At 37.0% G+C, this 22,985-nt stretch overlaps 2 pseudogenes; one reads left to right on the top strand and one right to left on the bottom strand.

Moving 5' to 3' along the window:
- Positions 1 to 9,019: 9,019 nt before the first annotated feature.
- LOC149139028 (THO complex subunit 1 pseudogene) lies at positions 9,020 to 11,111 on the top strand (annotated as a pseudogene).
- Positions 11,112 to 15,971: 4,860 nt separating this feature from the next.
- Positions 15,972 to 17,839, bottom strand: LOC149139027 (THO complex subunit 1 pseudogene; annotated as a pseudogene).
- Between the last annotated feature and the right edge of the window lie 5,146 nt (positions 17,840 to 22,985).

Raw genomic sequence — 22,985 nt, 5'->3', positions numbered from 1 at the left:
TTCTTATCTTTGTTTTGCTTCTTGAAATCTCTTTTGAATTCCTCTCACGACTTATTAAGATAAGATCACTTGTGATATCAACCAAATATATACTTTAATCAAACGTTTTTATGTGTCCTCACCTGCCACCTAGGTAGGAGTCTTAGATCATTTTGACTATCCTCGTAGAAGTTGTTCCTTGTGATGCTTGCAAATCTGAGACTAGTTTTGAATTCTCATATGATGGGTTAGGTACTTCGGCTAAAGCTTTCATCTCTACTGGGTTAAGCTGAGATCAGTTCCTTAGAATAAGCTTCCTTTTCTGCCGTGAACTTCAAGCCCATCTTTTTCTTCAATCGACCTCATCTCATCTTGTACCACCTTAGTTTCTTGATCTCATCTCATCTTGTACCACCTTAGTTTCTTGATATCAGAGTCCTAAAACACAATACATTAGTAAAAATAAAAAAACAAGATAATAAAAATAAATATTTACTTTCACACTCTGAGAAAATCTTTCGGATTTCAGTTGTCAAACCAGTTGTGAGAACAATAATCACTAGTGTCTATCAGCAGATGCTATCAGCAAATGCAGGCTGACTCATCACCATTATTAAAAGAAAACCAGTCCACCTGAAATTACTTGGTGGTGGACCATAAAAAACTTTCACTCCTACCAAATGCCTTGTTTCCTTAAGTCCAAAAACTAACTCTTAACCAAGGGAAAATACGAAGTCCAAAACAAACTAACTCTTAGCCAAGAAAAAGACTAAACATTTACTATTTTGTAGAAAACTAACCACCAGTAAAAATATTTTCTTTTATTTCAACTCACCCAAACTTCAATCATCATTGGAAAACTAAACTATTGAAAGAAATTCAAGAACACAATCTAAAGTGTCAGGACTCCCTAGGAATGCTAATATATCATCGGTCTTCCTGCATAAGAACTTGCAATTGCAGAGATGTTTCCTCTAAACACTCTCTCTTACACATTCACAGAACTTAGACGCTCTCTCTTACACATTCACAAAACATAGATGTTTCCTCTAAATGCTCTCTCTTCCACATTCACAGTTTCTCCAGACAAGCTACATGGAGTTATGAATTCTCAGTTGATCCATTTTCATGCAGAAGGTAATGAAGCCAATCCAATGAAGAATATATTGGTCTACTTTGCATCCCAAAAATTCATGTTTCCTATTGTTTCAAGGTTTTCCATTGTTTTTAGGTTTGTGACGGTAACCTTTAGTGCTTCAACAAATATCAAATTTAATAAAAATGGGGTTTGTACCTTTTTGAACTATGATTTCCCAGAGACGTATTGACCCACGAGATGAAAGCCTTTGCATATCAGGATTTTAAAGTGCGTATTGGCGACGAATCATAAAAGATAAAAATCACCAGCCTTTGCCTATCAGGATTTTTGTTGGTGTACATGCACTTAGACTAGCTGTGTTGGTGTACATGCACCTAGATTAGCTCCAGTTAACTTATTGCTTGCATGTAGCACATGTACACATTAACATAAGATAAAGCACACTTAGCTTTAGTTAGCTTTAGTTATTGCATGTACAACTAAGCTTAACTTAGTTGCTTTTATGTATTTATTCTAAAACTAATATTGTAGAATCAATTTTTTATTCTTTTCTCAATTCTTGCTCGCTTCCTTCCTTCTCTTGCAAGCTTGTTTATTGTTTTGCAGATCTAGATCTGTGTATCTCAAAAATCTTACATGGTATCAGAGCACAGGGATTTGTAATCAGTGCACAAGCAATTTTATTTGCAGGTTCAGAAGATTGAAGCAACAACAAAGAATGGAGTCTAAATTGGAGTTTCCACAATCGGCAATTCTCACTCCATATAATTATTTCGAATGGAAGCCAAAAATTCAACTTCATCTCAGAAGTAAAGGCTTATTTCGAATAACCATGGAAACGGAAGTTGAACCAACATCGGCAATGGAGAAAACAAGATATTTCAATCGCATGGACGAGGCCTTCGGCATCCTATGTTTATCTATTTCTCCGAAACTGCTATTTCATGTTGAATCATGTTCAACTCCAAATGAAGTATGGAAAATTTTGGAAGGATTGTTTGGAAAACAGGATGAAATGCAAGGTCACATTCTCGAAAATGAGTTAAACTCATTAGATCCGAGAAACTTTGAGAACATTCAAGATTTTTTCACAAGGTATAAAGCCTTGTTGGTTCAGCTGAAATGATGCGGGATCGACAAATCCAAGCAAGAAAATCAGTTGATTCTTTCCATTTTATCAAAAATTGGTCCAGAGTATGCAGTATTCGTCTCTACATTCCACACAGTCATATTTTCAACTGGTGCAGCTTGGAAGATGCCCTCACTGGATTCTTTTATTCAGTCTTTGATGCATGAGCAAGATAAGCTCATCAAAATGGGCACACTTAAAAATTCCAAAGCGCATGCACTTACTGTGCATGCAAAAGGAAAGGCAAATTCCAAAGATCATCAGAAAGGAAAAGGGAAGAAGGATCCTGATCCAAGAAAGGGAGGACATCCCAAACCCCCTGATGGATCATCTGGCTCAAAGGAAAGGAAAGGAACGAAAGGGCAATCAATGTGAAATTATTGCCACCATGGTTTTCATCCTGAATCTGCATGCATGAAGAAGACTATAGATCTTATGGCGCAGACACTCCAGCAATACAATCTTGGAGACCACATTCCTGAGAATGCTAAGAAGAAGTCTGGAGAAAAAGCACCAGATCCAAGAGGTAACGGGCATCCTTTGATTGCTCTTCATTCTGCACCACAAGAATGGATCATCGATTCAGGAGCTTCACATCATATGGCTTCTTCAAAGGAATCCTTTTCTTCTCTACATGCATACTTAGGTCCTCCCATTCTCATGGGGGATAATTCTGCAGTTGCAGCAACTAGACAAGGAAGAGTGCAATTCGAAGATGGAAGTTTTGAAAATGTCTTGCATATTCCAAGGCTTTCTGTGAATCTTCTCTCAGTGTATCAGATGACACACACAGGCAGCGGAAGGAAAGTGGAATTTACCCCAGATTCCGTAAGCATTTATGACATGCAAACCAATTTGAAGATTGCATCTGGCAAGGTAAATGATCAATCTCGTCTGTATACATTTTCTGATTTTGTTCCTCAATCAGATTCTATTTTTCTACTTACGCATGCAAATGAAGAAAGTAGGATTTGGCACGAGAGATTTGGGCACTTGAATTTCAGATATATGCAACAGCTTAGTAAGCAAGGGATGGTCAAAGGATTGCCAACCATTGAATTTTTAGATGGTGTTTGTAATGGATGTGCTCTTGGAAAGCATCCACAAGAAAAATTCGAGAAGGGGCATGCATGGAGAGCCTCTTCACCTTTGGAACTTGTACACAGTGATCTCATGGGTCCATTTTCGGTACTTTCAATGAGAAAAGCAAGATATGTGTTGTCATTTATAGATGATTACACGAGATTCACTTGGGTTTACTTCTTGAAACTCAAGTCTGAAGTTTTTCAACATCTAAAGATTTTCAAAGCGCATGCGGAAAATTAGTCTGGAAAACGCATCAAAATACTCCGCACAGATAATGGGACGGAATATGTCAACAAAGATATCAAGAATCTTTGTGATGAAGCAGGCATACAGTTGCAGCATATAGTTCCTTACACTCCACAGCAAAATGGTGTGGCTGAAAGGAAAAATCGATCTTTGAAAGAGATGGCTAATTGCATGTTGCATGCAAGATCTCTTCCGTCGAAATTGTGGGCCGAAGCTATTAATTGTGCCTCATACATCCAAAACAGATCTCCTCATAAATCTGTTTCTGGAAAAACATCTTTTGAGGCTTGGACTGGCATGCAACCTGAAGTTAGTCATTTCCGCATTTTTGGATCTCGAGCATGGGCCCGCATTCCTCCAGAGAAGAGAAAGGCTTTGGAGCCTCAAAGCAAAGCATGCATGTTTGTTGGATATTCTGATGAAGTCAAAGGGTACAGATTGCTTGATATCCACACTGAAGAGCTCTTTATTGAAAGGAGTGTAAAGTTTGACGAAGATATTTCGCATGCACCAGTAGATGAACTTGTTACCAAATTTTCATCACCACTCATTGATGAGTATGCAGATGAAACTTCAGACCAGCATTCTGATGAAGATGAGTCTTTTCCTGTGACCCCTGTTAGACCACCAGTTGTTGAACATCGAGATCATACTTCTGCATGTAGTTCGGAAGATTCTTGACCACCTTCAACACAAAAATGGCGCAGCATGAGTGATATCCTTGATGATCCAGCCTCTATCCCTCTGTTTGAGGAAGATCCGCAAGCACTCTTAGCTATGGAGCCATCCATGCCCATGCATGCTTATATGATGCATGGATCTGATCCACAAACTTATGCAGAAGCAAATGGGCATCCTGAATGGGAAGCCGCCATGGATGAGGAATATAACTCTCTCATTGAGAACCAGACTTGGGATTTGGTTCCGCTACCTTCAAATCACAAACTTGTGAGATGCAAGTGGGTTTATCGGACCAAGAAAGCATCAAATGGCCAAGTTAGTCGATATAAGGCACGATTGGTAGCAAAAGGTTTTCAGCAAGTACATGGTGTTGACTATGATGATACTTTTGCTCCAGTGGCAAAAATGGATTCCATTCGGCTAGCTCTCTCCATTGCAGCAGCAAGAGGATGGGAGGTGCATCATATGGATGTGAAGAATTCCTTTCTTCATGGTGATCTCGAGGAGGAAATCTACATGGAGCAGCCACCGGGATACATGCAGAATTCATCTCTGGTATGCAAACTAAAGAATTCTCTCTATGGCATCAAGCAGGCACCTAGAGCATGGTATGCAAAGATGGATTCTTATTTGTTATCTTAAAATTTTGTACGCTGCAAATCTGATTCCAATGTTTATTTTCTGAAGAAAATTGACTCCTTGTTGATCATAGTACTCTACGTAGATGATCTTTTGATAACGGGTAGTTCCGCTTCTGTCATTACTAACATCAAAACTGCATTGCATAAGCAGTTTTCTATGACAGACATGGGCTTGCTAAATTTCTTCCTTGGACTAGAGATCCATCAGCGTGATTCTGGCATTACCATTTCTCAACCAAAATATGCCAGAGATCTTTTGGCACGATTTCACATGAGTGACTGCAAGCCAGTAGCCACACCTTTCTTATCAGGAATAAAGCTTGAGAATGGCAAAGACACACCATTGGTTGATTGCACATTGTATCGCCAGCTTGTGGGAAGTCTTCTTTATCTCACTCACTCCCGTCCTGATCTCTCCTATGTTGTCGGAGCAGTTTCTAGATACATGCAGGAGCCACATGAGTTACACTGGAATGTTGCAAAGCACATCCTTAGATATGTCCAGGGGACAATCACCTATGGGATTCATTATGCAGCCAATTGTTCTTTGAATCTCATCGGGTTCACAGATTCAGACTGGGCTGGCAACACCATTGATCACAAGTCTACTTCCGGTTATGTACTTAGTTTGGGATCCAGCCCAATTTGTTGGTCAAGTAAGAAGTAGGCTGCCATTGCTTTATCATCAGCAGAGGTCGAGTATAGAGGAGCAGTCAATGCCACTATTCAGGCAATTTGGCTACAACATTTCCTATCTGAGCTTGGGATTAGTGTCCATCATCCAACTGTCATTTGGTGCGATAATCAAAGTACGCTAAAGTTTTGCAGAGATCCAGTGCAGCGGCAGCGTACCAAACACATCGAGATCCACATGCACTTCATTAGAGAACTCATTCATGATGGGATCATTGATCTTTAGTACTGTCCTAGTTCCGAGCATATTGCTGACATCTTCACCAAGACTTTCACTGAGCAGAAGTTTCGATTCATGCGAGATCGTCTCGGGTGAAGGACACGACTGCCTAGCAGTCGTCTTTTCTCTACTTTTGCATTATATTTTGAGGGGGGGTTTTCTTCCCACTGGGTTTTCCCTCTTTCCTCCTTTTTATGCATTGTATATGGGTACCTAAAATGGCCGTGTTTCCGGGACTCATTCATTTTGCATCACACTCACCTAAGTTATGCTTAAGGGGGGGTGTTGGTGTACATGCACTTAGACTAGCTGTGTTGGTGTACATGCACCTAGATTAGCTCCAGTTAACTTATTGCTTGCATGTGGCACATGTACACATTAACATAAGATAAAGCACACTTAGCTTTAGTTAGCTTTAGTTATTGCATGTACAACTAAGCTTAACTTAGTTGCTTTTATGTATTTATTCTAAAACTAATATTGTAGAATCAATTTTTTATTCTTTTCTCAATTCTTGCTCGCTTCCTTCCTTCTCTTGCAAGCTTGTTTATTGTTTTGCAGATCTAGATCTGTGTATCTCAAAAATCTTACAATTTTAAAGTGTGTATTGGCGACGAATCATAAAAGATAAAAATCACCAGGGACAGAGGGACGTACTTTAGGAAGACCAATTGCAAACTAGTGTCAGTGGAGTGAAAATTATGGTATAGCAGAGCAATTGATATAGGATGCTTCCAATCCAGCCATAGCCAGAAAACTGAACACTAAAAATTGATACATTAAAGTTAAAAATTGCAGTGGATCTTTAAATTCTTCAAATCAAACCTCAGGTAGCTGAGGGTCCTGGTTTGCAGTGACACTCCTCAAGTTTGGATCATGAAACCCTCCGTCCTTCTTTAGGAGTCGAATGACCATATATAGCGCGAATTGCGAGGAAAGACGACGGCGAAAGCATAGGAATACCGTATTGATCCTCTTGACAGTGAACTGGATGATCTCTGGTGGAAAACCAGCAGACCTAGGGGCGGATTTACATTGTAATAAAAGCTTACGAATGACCGTACAAGTACATAATCCGTGGATCCCAGCTTTGAATCCTTGCTGCGGGAATTGCCTTCAGCAAACGCAAAATCTAGCCATCCGAGAGCACGGACAAACCCTTCACCAACAGTGAATCTGGGAGAAGCATCAAGCTCTAAGCAGGGGAGGTGGCTACTCTGTGCAAGCTCTCATCTGTACAAGAAACTCACTGGGCAGAGGAACAAACAACTGCGTTCACCCTTGCAACGTGGTGTAGACGGTTTATGCAAACCGATTCGGAGACGAAAATTCTGAAGGCTACGCCCATCACCATAAAAGAAGTTGATTTATGCAGACTGGTTTCGAAGAAACGCCTTCACATTATTACTTAAATCCTAAGCATTTCAAAAGTATTGCTTCAAGATTTGAGATGTTGTGCTTTTATCGATAATTTATGTCTTTAACAAGTTTTATTTGCAGGAAGACTGCACAGAAGAATGGAAAAGCCATACAGTTTTTGATAAAATAACCATATTATGTAGTAAAGATATAACAAAATCATCATCCGCATGATTTGTATAGATTTTTAGGGCTGGGGTCTGAGACTCGCACATGTCAGTTTACTTTCACAGGTAAAGGATAGGCGGTTTAGTTTACTCTTACAGAAAATTCGTACTTTAAAGATTTTTATCAAAAAGAAATTCGAGTTCCTTTTTTCGGCATTTCGATTTCTAGCTCTCAAAACTGTAATTCATTACATCGAAAAATTGAAGGACCGCTGAGGCTTTCTTCATCGTTGGAAGAGGAAGAAGCAGAATCCAAGAAGATATCACTACAAATCTCCGCATAAAAATGGCTCAGCAAACCCCTGTAAACGGGACACGTGATATTTTGCTAACAATACAGCAATTCTTCCACATCCATAAGATCGTTCACATTCCTGTCCTCCGCAACCATCTCTATGACATAGTTTCGAAACTGCTTGCACGCATCCTCGACGGCCGCAACGGACCTCGATCTCGCGACCTTAAGCGGCGTCACACCTTCGATTTCCGGCCTCTCGAATTCCATGGCAGAGATCGCTTGCTTCAGAGATTATGCGGACCTAAGCGAAGTAATATTGTCAATTGCGCCATGTTGCTCATGACTTTTACCGCCATGAACAAGAGCTTCCAAACCCGAGCAGTAGGGTTTATTGATTTGAAACTAAACCAGAGAATTCGGCACTAGACCAGTTGGCTGGCATCAAAGATATGTGCAATCTCGAGGCTTAAACCTTCTCGACTGTTCTTATAGCAACTTCAACTTCCCTCTGATTAATTCTATGAGATTAGAGGATTAGGCTGAAGGCGTTTTACGTGTAGTGATCTCCCTAATTCTTAGGTTGTGTTGCAGTTCTTTCTTGACACTAACGATATTCTAAAAATATATAATAACATCTAATTTTTATTATTTAAATGAAAATAATCAGTTGAGCGTTTTTTCAGTGAGATGGCAATTATTGAGCATTATTGGTAATAGTGGATTAAATTTTTTTATGATTAAAAGTATCATTTTTAAATTTATTATTATTAATTAAAAATAATTTATAAATTTTAAATTATTCATGAAAAAAAATTATATTAAATTTTATCAAAGAGTTTTCTCATTATTATATATTTTGAAAATTTGATTAAATAATTTTTATCACATCATGATTTTATGTTTTTTACTTTAAATGTATTTTTAAGTATGCACTTGATTAAACTCTATTTATTGAATTTAACCCAACAATGTGTCGTGTCAAAGAAGTACAATGACATTCTCTGGTTGTGCAGGACCTCGATTTGACCGAAAATATTTTTAATGGAGTAGTCTACCTAGGCGGTAGAATGGCCTTTTTTTTGTCACCGGCCGGAAAATCGGCCGGCTCCGGCGACCGACAATCCCTCCGCCCTCCGCCACCCTCCCCTAGCTCCGCCACCCTCCTTCTGCGCCACCTTCCCCTGGCAATCCTGACATTCCCTGCCATTCCCTGACAAAAAATCCGATCGCAGCTGGAGGGCCTGACATCCCTTGACAGATCGGGGACACGCTGGAATTGCAGCCGAACTACTCCCTAACTAACTAAATAACAATTTGTGCATATTCGTTCTGTAAAATTTTGAATTTTCAAATTAAAAAACAGGCTGAAATTGAACAGTTGATAAGGATAAAGGCAACAGTTAATCGGTAGGGTTTAGAAGATGGCAGAAGACAACGCCCCTCTTGTTCCTTCCCTGAGAGTTCAACTCTATCAGCATCAGTCTTCTCAGGAAAGAACCCCTGTCCCCATTTCTAGCACCCCTGTCCCCATTTCTAGCCATGACCAGAGAGACCAAGTATGGGAAATATTCAGAGATGCGTTGATGAAGCCAGGCCATCCATCAACATTTTCACTTTAGGCATTATAGGAGGCTGTGGGTCCTAAGAACCAGACCGTGCTCACCCAAGATGAAAATCAGTTGTTAGAATATGGCTTGAGGGCTTTGTTGCAGGAGCTAGTGACCTCTGCAGTTGAGGCTGGAGAACCCACAATGCACCATGGGGAATCAATTGCAGAACAGGACGTAGAAAACAATTGTAGGCTTATCCCCAAGCTTCTTGATATTGTGCTTTATCTTTGCCAAATGGGTCATGTAGAAGGAGGCCTCATATTCCAGTTACTTGAAGATTTGACTAAGATGTCAACAATCAGAGACTGTAAAGAGGTGTTTGGGTACATTGAAAGCAAGCAGGAATCTCTTGGAAAGGCAGAGCTCCTTGGGAGAGGGAAGCTTGTCATGCTCAGGACATGCAATCATCTCCTTCGTCGTCTATCCAAGGCAAGTGATGTGGTCTTTTTTGGTCGAATTCTTATGTTTATGGCACATTTTTTCTCACTCTCAGAGCGTTCAGCAGTTAACATCAAGGGAATTTTCAACACATCCAATGACACAAAATATGAAAACCCTGATGGGATTTCTTCTATTGAGTCCAATTTTTATCAGACATTCTGGAGTTTACAGGAATACTTTTGCAACCCTGCTCCAATGATTCACAGTCTTCCTAAGTGGCAAAGCTTCACTGCAAGTTTAGCAATTGTGCTGGATGTTTTTGAAAACCAACCACTTGGTGATCATGTTACAAGTGGAAATGCAGATGATATTGGTGAAGAAGTTCAAGATCATCAAACAGCTTCTGGGTCTATGAAGAGTGTGTGAAGAAGCTTATCCAAATCACCCCACCAGAAGGAAAAGTGTTTGTCAGGAGAATTGAACACATACTGGAATGTGAGCAGAATTGGGTTCAGTGGAAGCGTGATGGGTGTTTGCCATTTGAAAGGCAGCCTCAACAACAAGTATCAGAGCCAAAATCAAGAAAAGATGAGGTAAAAAAACGAAGGCCAAGGTGGAGAATGGGAAACAAGGAACTCTCACAATTATGGAAATGGACAGAGCAGAATCCCAATGTGCTGACCGATGAAAAGAGGGTAAAGATGCCTTCTGTTACAGATTTCTGGAAAGAACTGGCTGATGATATGGATCCTTCTGCTGGCATTGAGGCAGAGTATCACCACAAGAACGACCGTGTTTACTGTTGGAAAGGCCTGCACTTTTCAACAAGGCAGGATCTGGAGGGGTTTTGCAGATTCTCACAGCATGGCATTGAGGGTGTTGTTCCACCTGATCTACTTCCTCCTTAAATTCAAACTAAGATACATGGGAAGCCTGCAACTGACAAATCCAAACGTGCTGCTAAAAAGGGAGCTGCCCCTACTTCTACTCAGGCATCTGAAGAATAAAATCAGGCTCTAAATGCAACGGTTCCAGAGCTTGATCAGGGTGGTACTATGGATGTAGATGTCATAGGCACAGCAACAACTTTAAGTGGTGCCCCTGAGCCTGATGAGAGGCAGAAACAGAGCCTTGACATTGAAGTTGCTCAAGAAGGACTGCAGTCACCTGTTCCTGAAAGTGCAGATATGGAAGAGGGTCTTAATAGGGATTCAAGTCTTCAGGATAAGGTTGTCTTGTCAAAATGAATTATTGATCCCCAAGGCTGCTGAGAATAAGCCAAATACCAGGAAGCATTCCAGAGCAGAGTCTTGATCATGAAGCAAAGAGGATTATGAGTCTTCATCATGAAGCAGAGATGATTATTACATTTCATAATGAGGCTCAAATGTAGTTTATAGTTGCAATAATTATATTGACTTTTGTTGTGAATCATCTAGTTAGCATTTTTGATATCCTGTTTCACACCAGGGATTAAAATTGAACTCATCACTTTCTGTCAAGACCCTTTACAGCATCATAGATCCGCATAAAAGTATTTTTCAAACAAATGAAAATTAATATAAAAAGTCACTTGTCAATAGGGAAATGCAAACCCTTTCAAGTTTTTTCATTCAAAAGGTGTGGATATTTTTTTGTTTTTATTAATTTATTATATGTTATTGCTTTTATGGGTTTTTGTCATTTTATAGTTTTTTTCCCAGTTAATCTTACCATTAAATTAAAAAAGAAAATCTGTCATGTTAGTGCATATTTTTATACTGAATGAATGCATGTATTATTTTATTTATTGAAGCTATAACTAATAGTATTGGATCAAATATTCTAATTGTGGTGAGTTATTTTCTTCTTCTTTGGAAGCAAAATTCCAGTTTGAATCTGTTTTTATGGTCCATCTTCTTGCTTCTTGGATTTGGATTGAGTAATAATATCTATATCTGTCTACTTCATTTGTTTGAATTTAAAACTATAACTAATAATTTATTACTGGTTATTACCCATCTTGTGTGGTTTGGTTCATTTTCTAAAGTTGTTTATTGTCTCATACATAGTAAAAACTAACTTTCTATGTAACTTGATTTAATTGATTTCACCAGTAGCAGAATTTAATCATGCGTCTGGTGGTGATGTTTTGTTGTAAAACATGTTAGGTGTAGGTTGTGTGTAATGCAAAGTTCTCACAAAGTTGAGACTAAGTTGTCTTTCAAGTTTAGAAGGTATTTAAATTGTAATTATTGTAACTTCATTGATGTTTTAAGTTAATAGTCATGTGATTTATAATTTTTTTTAACTTTGGAATAACATTTATGTGAGAATTTTCATCTGTGAAATAAAGTTTTTGTTTTACAAAATTTTAGTTGAAATTTCCAATATGACTCTTCAATTAGCATAGTCATTTTTTATTTTATTTAACAAATACTACATTCTATTATTTCCATTGTGATTAGTAAATTACAATAACATTTTTTTATAATTAAAATTCTATATTTTTATTGTGATATTTTATATTTATATTGAAATGTTGAGTTGCCATCATGATTCTTCTCTTCATACACTGTTTAATTTTTCATTATAAATTACTATTATGTAAATTTTATAAAAAAATTACTACAGTAGTGGATAATAACATGTATATTCATAATGCACTTATTAAGCTTTTTATTTTACTATTAAAAGTTGAGCTATTAGTTTTTCAATATTTTTATTCAAGCATGTAATTATTAATTGTTATTTTGTCAGTTTATTAAGCTTTTTATTTTACTATTAAAAGAGTTATTAGTTTTTTAATATTTTAATTCAAGCATGTAATTATTAATTGTTATTTTGTCAATATAGGAGAATAGATATGCAAAAGACAAAGAGAGCCTTGAAAAAGACTAAGTAGGATTTACTATCCATGATTGATTGAAACATGCATATATTCCAAAAGTTGCTTAAATAGTTTGTCAATAGATATGCAAAATTCAAAGAGAGCCTTGAAAAAGACTAAGTAGTCATCTTGTCTAAACTACTATAGGATTTACTATCCAGGATTGATTGAAACATGCCTGTATTCCAAAAATTGTTTAAATAGTTTGTCATAATAGTGGACAAAATTTCTAAATAATCAAAATTTAACAACAACATTGAACAAGAAAACTTTAAACGGAGCCTCTATGAGCTCATAATCATCGTGGTTGTCTAGAGTTGCTAGACTTTTGCCACACCATAAACCAACGACTTGTCCTTTGCCTTGAATCCAACTTTAGTTCATCCAACTTTGATAAAATTTCATTTTTTGCATCATCTCTATCTAGTAGCACTTAGTAACGCTTTGCTAAGCAGATTTTTGAGATGCCAATACAAGTCAATGGTGTGCAGGTACTGATTTTGGTGTTATTGAGTGTGGCCTAAATCTAGCACCTAGACTTGAACAATGGCCATGATAATCAAAATGACACCCTTGTTCATTGGCCTTGTCCGCCTCAATATCCTTGAGCTTTTGCTATTTTTTTTTTAATTTATGGTAGTGACGGGGGGTTTTTGCGCCCTATAAAGTCTAGTTGTTGATTTCGCATGATTGTAGGCACTGGCACTACCCATCATGTCCTTGTTGCTAGCTCCATGCTAATGAGCATGCTATCACACCATGTTGATGGACATAGATAAAACATTGCCACCTTGCTTACATCACTATGTCTCTTGCCAATACACTCACTCAAAGAGAGGGCATGACATGAAAAGCATAGCCACAAAGTTTAGTTAAAGTGCCAAGTGTGCTAATGAAGACCAAATCAACATTTCTGCTCACTTACCCTACAAATTAAATTGTTGTACCACTTGGAAATCAGTTCTCCTAAAGAGAAGGCATTGCATGTAAAATATAGCCACAAAACTTAGCCAGAGAACTAGGTGTGCCAATAAAAACCAAACTAAGAAGTCCGCCTGTAGACCCTACAAATTATACCACTCTACCCCCTGCAAACCCTGGGGGAGCGAATTCTATGTGTTGAGTGAGACTGCAAAACAAAGCTAAATAAATGGCCCAACCAAGGATAATGCAATGATAAAAAACAAACCAGAGAGAGAAATGACAATTGGAAAGGCCAAGCTTTTCAAAATGAAAGAATCGACCTCCCTAGAGAGAAACCATAGCGACAAAAATGGGAAAGAAAGAGTGCAATTCGAAAAATTGGGTCACATCACTGACATAAAGAAACCTTACAAAAGTGAGATACCCAAAAGAGTAGAGAGGAAAACCAATAGAAGAGATAGAGGTCGTGAAGGAGGAAGAGTAATTGGAGGGCCTAGGCCATCTGAGATTTTAGTTTCAAACTAGCAAACCCTCCTTCCTGAAAATAACAAGGACAAACAAAGAGATACCTCAAGCACCAAAACCAAATAATGAATGATACCCAATCCATAATCCATTACCAACCTAAAGGATGCTGACTGAACATTGATAAACATCCCACCTCCTCGAATAACTTAACCATCAATCCATGATATGCCTAATATGATTGGGATCCATTACACACCATAATCAATCATGAATTGAGGTACACACTTATATTAACACTCATGGGAGGAGGGCATGTATGCCCCTCCCACTGCTTGAGGTCTTGATATTTCCACCCACCATTTCCATTATAACATCTTTGTCCATCCCATCCAAGAGAAAACTCGTTATACTTTATTAAAGAAAAAATAACTAAATTATGTATTTAAAGGAATTTCTTTTTATAAATTAAATTTATAGATTTTATAAATCCATTTTTTTATGTGTGGTTCACAAACACTAGATATTGGTGGTCATTATGTCCACAAAAACTATCCAGACAAATCCATTTGAAGGGATCACATTTTGGCGACTCATTAGCAAAGCCTAACCCCAAAAGTGTCGAGGAGAATTGTGCTTTTGACCTCCATTTGCAAAGTGCTTTTAACGACGAGAACTCAACCACTTGAACTAACCCTTGGGGTTTAATTTATAAATCCATAATTAAATTAAAATATATATATATATATATATATATATATATATATATATATATATATATATATTTTAAAAAATCAATACAAAGATTATGTTAACTCTCCCTCTTGCTATTAGAGCCAATTAATAATATGTGAGAAATATAATAAAAAGGACAATAGTTATTTTAATGGGATCATTGCTTGGAGCATTACATGTTTTCAAGTAAGTTTCGTTCAACACTAGATAGGAATAAAAAGATTAATGTGTGAAAAAACAAGTATTTTAACATCACTATAAGGGTGGGTTGGATTTTGAAGCTTGCAAATGAATGATGAGAAGTTTATCCAGTTCAATTTAATTGAAAAAATGAAGCTTTAATTAGATTTATTGGCTTTAATCCATTTTTTTAACTTGGTTTAAAATTAGTTCATGTTAGAAACCATGATTTTTGGGCTCTAAACTCACTAGTTTAGAGAAGAGCTTGTTCCTTGTGAGAACTTTGCATTGCACACAACCTACACCTAACATGTTTTACAACAAAACATCACCACCAGATGCATGATTAAATTTTGCTACTGGTGAAATCAATTAAATCAAGTTAGATAGAAAGTTAGTTTTTACTATGTAGGAGACAATAAACAACTTTAGAAAATGAACCAAACCACACAAGATGGGTAGTAACCAGTAATAAATTATTAGTTATAGTTTTAAATTCAAACAAATGAAGTAGACAGATATAGATATTATTACTCAATCCAAATCCAAGAAACAAGAAGATGGACCATAAAAACATATTCAAACTGGAATTTTGCTTCCAAAGAAGAAGAAAATAACTCACCACAATTAGAATATTTTATCCCAATACCATTAGTTATAGCTTCAATAAATAAAATAATACATGCATGCGTTCAGTATAAAAATATGCACTAACATGACATATTTTCTTTTTTAATTTAATGGTAAGATTAACTGGGAAAAAAACTATAAAATGACAAAAACCCATAAAAGCAATAACATATAATAAATTAATAAAAACCAAAAAATATCCACACCTTTTGAATGAAAAAACTTGAAAGGGTTTGCATTTCCCTATTGACAAGGGACTTTTTATATTAATTTTCATTTGTTTGAAAAATACTTTAATGCGGATCTATGATGCTGTAAAGGGTCTTGACAGACAGTGATGAGTTCAATTTTAATCCTTGGTGTGAAACAATATATCAAAAATGCTAACTAGATGATTCACAACAAAAGTCAATATAATTATTGCAACTATAAACTACATTTGAGCCTCATTATGAAATGTAATAATCATCTCTGCTTCATGATGAAGACTCATAATCCTCTCTGCTTCATGATCAAGACTCTGCTCTGGAACGCTTCCTATTATTTGGCTTATTCTCAGCAGCCTTGGGGATCAATAATTCATTTTGACAAGACAACCTTATCCTGAAGAATTGAATCCCTATTAAGACCCTCTTCCATATCTGCACTTTCAGGATCAGGTGACTGCAGTCCTTCTTGAGCAACTTCAATGTCAGGGCTCTGTTTCTGCCTCTCATCAGGCTCAGGGGCACCACTTAAAGTTGCTGTTGTGCCTATGGCATCTACATCCATAGTACCACCCTGATCAAGCTCTGGAACCGTTGCATTTAGAGCCTGATTTTCTTCTTCAGATGCCTGAGTAGAAGTAGGGCAGCTCCCTTTATAGCAGCACGTTTCGATTTGTCAGTTGTAGGCTTCCATGTATCTTAGTTTGAATTTCAGGAGGAAGTGGATCAGGTAGAACAACACCCTCAATGCCATGCTGTGAGAATCTGCAAAACCCCTCCAGATCCTGCCTTACTGAAAAGCGCAGGCCTTTCCAACAGTAAACACGGTCGTTCTTGTGGTGATACTCTGCCTCAATGCCAGCAGAAGGATCCATATCATCAGCCAGTTCTTTCCAGTAATCTGTAACATAAGGCATCTTTACCCTCTTTTCATCGGTCAGCACATTGGGATTCTGCTCTGTCCATTTCCATAATTGTGAGAGTTCCTTGTTTCCCATTCTCCACCTTGGCCTTCGTTTTTTTACCTCATCTTTTCTTGATTTTGGCTCTCTTACTTGTCGCTGAGGCTGCCTTTCAAATGGCAAACACCCATCACGCTTCCACTGAACCCAATTCTGCTCACGTTCCAGTATGTGTTCAATTCCCCTGACAAACACTTTTCCTTCTGGTGGGGTGATTTGGATAAGATTCTTCACACGCTCTTCATAGACCCAGAAGCTGTTTGATGATCTTGAACTTCTTCACCAATATCATCTGCATTTCCACTTGTACCATGATCACCAAGTGGTTGGTTTTCAAAAACATCCAGCATAATTGCTAAACTTGCAGTGAAGCTTTGCCACTTAGGAAGACTGTGAATCATTGGAGCAGGGTTGCAAAAGTATTCCTGTAAACTCCAGAATGTCTGATAAAAATTGGACTCAATAGAAGAAATCCCATCAGGGCTTTCATATTTTGTGTCATTGGATGTGTTGAAAATTCCCTTAAAGTTAACTATTGAACGCTCTGAGAGTGAGAAAAATTGTGCCAGAAACATAAGAATTCGACCACAAAAGACCACATCACTTGCCTTGGATAGACGACGAAGGAGCTGATTGCATGTCCTGAGCATGACAAGCTTCCCTCTCCCAAGGAGCTCTGCCTTTCCAAGAACTTCCTGCTTGCTTTCAATGTACCCAAAAACCTCTTTGCAGTCTCTGATTGTTGACATCTCAGTCAAATCTTCAAGTAACTGGAATATGAGGCCTCCTTCTACATGACCCATTTGGCAAAGATAAAGCACAATATCAAGAAGCTTGGGGATAAGCCCACAATTGTTTTCTGCATCCTGTTCTGCAATTGATTCCCCATGGTGCATTGTGGGTTCTCCAGCCTCAACTGCAGAGGTCACTAGCTCCTGCAACAAAGCCCTCAAGCCATTTTCTAACAACTGATTTTCATCTTGGGTGAGCACGGTCTGGTTCTTAGGACCCACAGCCTCCTGCAATGCCTGAAGTGAAAATGTTGATGGATGGCCTGGCTTCATCAATGCATCTCTGAATATTTCCCATACTCGGTCTCTCTGGTCATGGCTAGAAATGGGGCCTGATGCTGATTCATCAATGCATCTCTAAATATTTCCGATACTCGGTCTCTCTGGTCATGGCTAGAAATGGGGATAGGGGTTCTTTCCTGAGAAGACTGATGCTGATAGAGTTGAACTCTCAGGGAAGGAACAAGAGGGGCGTTGTCTTCTGCCATCTTCTAAACCCTACCGATTAACTGTTTCCTTTCTCCTCATCAACTGTTCAATTTCGGCCTGTTTTTGAATTTGAAAATTCAAAATTTTACAGAACGAATATGCGCGAATTGTTATTTAGTTAGCTATGGAGTAGTTCGGCTGCAATTCCAGCTCGTCTCCGATCTGTCAGGGGATGTCAAGCCCTCCAGCTGCAATCGTCAGGCCCTCCAGCTGTGATCGGATTTTTTGTCAGGAAATGGCAGGATTGCCAGGGGAGGGTGGCCGGGTGGAGGGATTGCCGATGGCTGAAGCCGGACGATTTTTCGTCCGATGATGGAAAACGGGTCATTCTACCGCCTAGGTAGACTACTCCTTTAAAAATGAACTTGGAAACGACGAAAAACCCAGTCTGCATTTCAGGTACGGTTCGGCTTTCAGAGGAACATGTTTTAGTGAGAGAAACGAACGACGGGTCCCACTTAAACAATTAATATAATGTATAGTTTAAACCATCAATATGTGACGAAAAAGGGTTGTTTTTAGATTTTTTAGATTTTCTACTGAAATTTTGATTTGTGTTATTTAAACTGGTTTTTTTTATTGTATATGGATTCAGCACCCTGAAAAATCCCTAGGCACTTCGAATGTGCAGAGGTTACCCATCAAGCTTCTAATTTTAATAAATTCCTGCCAGATTTTAAAAAAATTAAACCGTAAAAATACACAGGAAAAGCTTCCAAAAAATCGCACTAAATGCAACTCCGAACGAAAATGTTAATTGTTCTAATAAATTTTTGATTAAATTTAATAAAAAATTTTAAACCCAGAATTGTTGAGTTGCGAAATTTAGAGTACTCTAAAAAAATTTTGATAATCCTAAATCTATTGGTATTAAAATCTTTATTAAAATACAAAATTTAAAATTTCACAAAAATTACCCAACAAAAATATATTCTAAATGAAAATAAATAACACCTATTAATATTACTATTAAAATTTTGATGATAACTCTAAACAACTAAACTTACTCTAAACATTTTATATTTGTTATTATTTTTGGAAATTTTATATTTTGCAAAGCTTTTATCATCCATTCACAAGTTATTTGTGGAAAGTGTTTTATCATCCCATCACAAGATATGTGTGAAAAGTACTTTTTTTTTTGTTTTTTTAAATGTAATAACCTTTCGTGGTCACCTTTTAATTGATTTGTAAATGACGTTGATATTATATGTGAATCATGTATCACAACAAATTATTAGTTTTTTTTTGCAACCATCAAGTTTTTTTCTACAAAATTATTATTAATAATTTATACCGCAAAAATTGTTGCATAGTTACAAAAATTGTTATTAATAATTTAGATTAAAATTGTGGATAGTTAATTAAATTAGTTATAGTTTTTTATAATTAAAATAATAATAATAATAATAATTTAATTTTAAGGTTACGATCAAACCAAATATTTGTTGGTGTATAAGATTGTTTGTGGGGTAAAGGACTCACCTCCACATATAGGTTTGACTACTAAAATTTATGAAGGTATACATATTTTATTTTATTTGGATTTGAGCCCGTGACCCAGCGTACACTCTTCATCACTAAACCTACTCAAGCAATACTTAGTACTCGAAATTAAAATGAAAACAACAAATCTCATACTATTCACAAAGTGAATACAAGATGTACCTAGAAAACCTAACATGAGAACACTCAACCAAATAGTGAATGCTATGCTTTGCTTTTATCTTCTAAGATCTAAATTCCAAATACAAAAAAATTATTGAGTTGTAGTAGACACTATGCCTTGAACCACTACTAGAGGATCTGTCACTTCCTTTTTAGTACTCACACTATCCAACTCATTTGCTTTGCTTATTTATATGAAATAGAGAATTGATACAACAAAAATGGGGCCCGTATCTTTCTTAAGAATGCATTTTCTAACATGCCAATGGTTGTCTATCATTAGGGTTAGAGTTTCACATGTAAGTAATGGGCAATGACATGGCATCTACTTGATAGCATGGAGGTTGAAGCATAGGCAAACTTGCAAGAGGTGTAACTTCTTCATATAGAGACTAATTGGAGTGATCTTTGCAATGTTGAAAAGTTCTCAATGTCTAAAATGACATCAATGGACTAAGAACTTCATTCATAAAGTTTTGACCCAAAAACAACTATTTGATAACCCGAACAAGATCTAGAGGTTTCAAAACCCCTTAACATCATCATCATCATAAATTTAATAAATAAATAAATAAGCTACTCCTAAAATGAGCTAGGAGCTCTACCAATCTATGATGCCATTTAAAAAAAAAAACCAAATGAATGACATTATATAAAAATCCTTTTTAAATCCATCATCATCTACATCTTTAACAATTTTGCATAAAGAATTTTGATATTGTTATTTGATATAAATGTTGCCCAAAGAATTGTGATATTGTTATCTGATGACACATTAACCCCAATTATGTAACTGGTTAGGAGCCTACGGGCATCTTTCACATTCATTTGTACAAAATTTCTCCTATATTTAGCTTAAAAACGACACACATCCTCAGGTGATTTTATGATCGCAAGGGGTACACCATCACCACTCGAATATCCAAGCATGCAATAAATTTGTGGGGTCATTAAAATAGCCTTGAATTGTACTGTCATGCTAGCGCAACTATTGTGACTTGAATGAATGAAATTTTAACGTCCACGAGACTAGCTATAGTCTGTGGGACCAATAGCTTCCCTTTTTTTTCCTTTTACAATTCAATCATCTTATTATTCAAATTCATGATGAGCTGACCCAACCTTCTAACAGTCCCCTCACTGAAAAGACAATGCCAAGGAACAAATGTTAACATATTGTTGTAACTGTCTTTGATGTCTCTGTAAGCATCACATTCTAAAATGAAATATTTCTCCAATTCCACTGCCTCAGACATGCAAAAAGTACACACCCGCTCTTCCCAAGCTTCTTTAGGTCTTTTCCATCGACCTATTACGCACCGTAATTGATGTGAGTTAGTTCTTAATTGAGCAATAAAAATCTTTGCTCTCCATGGAATGTTAGCTCCAATGTACTCTTTTTGTTGGAGATCACATGTGGGGTTGAATTCTTGAAAATAGTACTTCTTTCTACCCAACTCTTTTCCCCATATATTCTTACGAAACTTCTCCATAACATAACTCTTCAAATCCTCACTATTTGTGGGACATGCATGGATGTAAATATTGCATTTTTGCATCCATTTGTTGTTTTGTCTCATCCATGATTTTTTTTCTTTCACTCATTCTTTCATTGAAGATAACTTTAGGCCATCTACCTTCTTCCCTTTGCTCAATTCTCTGAAGATACCTTATGAGACGCACCATAGAAACTGCTTCGATGGAAGTTGCTCCTATTTCACTCAACATTATCTCATAACAAATCGAAATTTTTATTTTAAAATTGCTCATGATCAAGCCTTTTTGGATTTTCTCAATTTTCTTCCATTTTGAGACAGGAGTGCTGGTAGCCCACAATTCACACTCATATAATATCACTGGAAAAATTAGGAGCCCAAAAAGCACTTTAATTGTTTTCCAATCCCATAATTGTACCTCTCTACATCTGTTTTGAAGAGCGTATTATGCTTTCCACCCTCCTAAAATTCTCTTCTTTCTGTTGTGCTCCCAATTAAGCTTGTTGTTGAAATCAATCCTGAGGTACTTGTATTCATTTACTTCTTCAAGAATGTTGCCTTCAAAGTAGAACATGTGTTGGCTCTGCTTCTTTTTATTTGAGAAAATCATTATTTTGGTCTTGTTGGTATTGACTTGCATCCCCACTGCTTTACAAAAGTGCTCAAAGGCATATAGGTGCATCTGCAATCCTTGGGTCAATTTAGCAATCAATACAATGTCATCAGCATATAAAAGAAGCTTTATCACAAACTCCTTATGGGCACCAGTATTGCAGGAAAGATGTTGCAACTCCTGGGGCTACCGACTTTACTTCATCAACCCGGGGTTCGTACAAAATTGGAGGTGAGAGTGTTGTATACACAAATAAATGTAATTGGTCTACTCTTGTCACTACTTAGTTGGGGCGATAGACCACTAGGGTTTCTCAAACCAACCTTCTATTGACTAGAAGAAGTTTGATTACCAACTGGAGAAGGGAAATTTACCCTAAATGAGAGAAAATAAATTATGCCTAATTGCAAGAATGAAAGACTAAAAAAATGCTTTCAAAATAACATGAAATCCTCTATCTACTTGTTAACATGCCTTGCTTTCAAAAGAACCCTACTTTCACACATGTGAGGTTTTAACTAATCTAAGCATGAAATCTGATCTAGAGAATGCTAACTACTGTGTGCATGAATAATATAAAAGAACTCATTTTTTTCATCTTTTTCTTTATAAATGTAAATGATAATATTTCCTTGTTCTTTGGCATGGGAGACAAGTGTGGAGGAAGAGGGGTACAATGGTTTTGATGGCTTGGAGGTGAATTATTGGCCTAATCCTGGCTTTAGTGATGATTTTTCTCAATTCAGGCTCAAAACTGGCTGCTACGTGTTTTCCTACAAGATGTCTATAGGATGTACTAGTTCTCCTACAGGATCCCCTGTTTTACTACAAGAACGGGCTGAAATATTAGGAAGTGGTCTAGAAGGTGGAATGGAGCTTGGGAAAGGTGAATAAGGAGGGAATAAGGCATGGAAGTGGTAGACACTACTCATAACTCAAGCAAAAGCTTTAATATTATTAGATTTTCTCAATGGAAATGGCAATTTTTCCTTATAAAACAAGAATTCAAATTGAGACCTTAGTGACTTTTGGAAATCATGGTGGATATGGCTTGGATGACGCTAATGAATGAGGTCTCCCTGCAATGTAGAATCTCCTGTAACAACACATATCATTGGTTGCATTTATACATAAATTCATCTATAAAACAATAGAAGAAAACAGAGTTGCCACTATTTATTTGCTAAGTTCATGAATGGAAGTACTTGAAATCAATACAAAAGCATTGTGAAATCAGTAGAAAACCTAAGATATCGTAAATTCCAATTGCAACTTATCCTACAAAACTGAAAGATGATGACCTAATTATCAAGAAACCCTATATTATGCATAAAAGCAAGAATTTTATTTTTTTGGGTTGTATGGGAA

The sequence above is a fragment of the Pinus tabuliformis genome, chromosome X (assembly GCF_031772625.1).
Source record: "Pinus tabuliformis cultivar Carrire ecotype Pingquan chromosome X, CPIR1, whole genome shotgun sequence".
Taxonomy (NCBI): domain Eukaryota; kingdom Viridiplantae; phylum Streptophyta; class Pinopsida; order Pinales; family Pinaceae; genus Pinus; species Pinus tabuliformis.
This window is presented reverse-complemented; position numbering and strand designations above follow the sequence as displayed.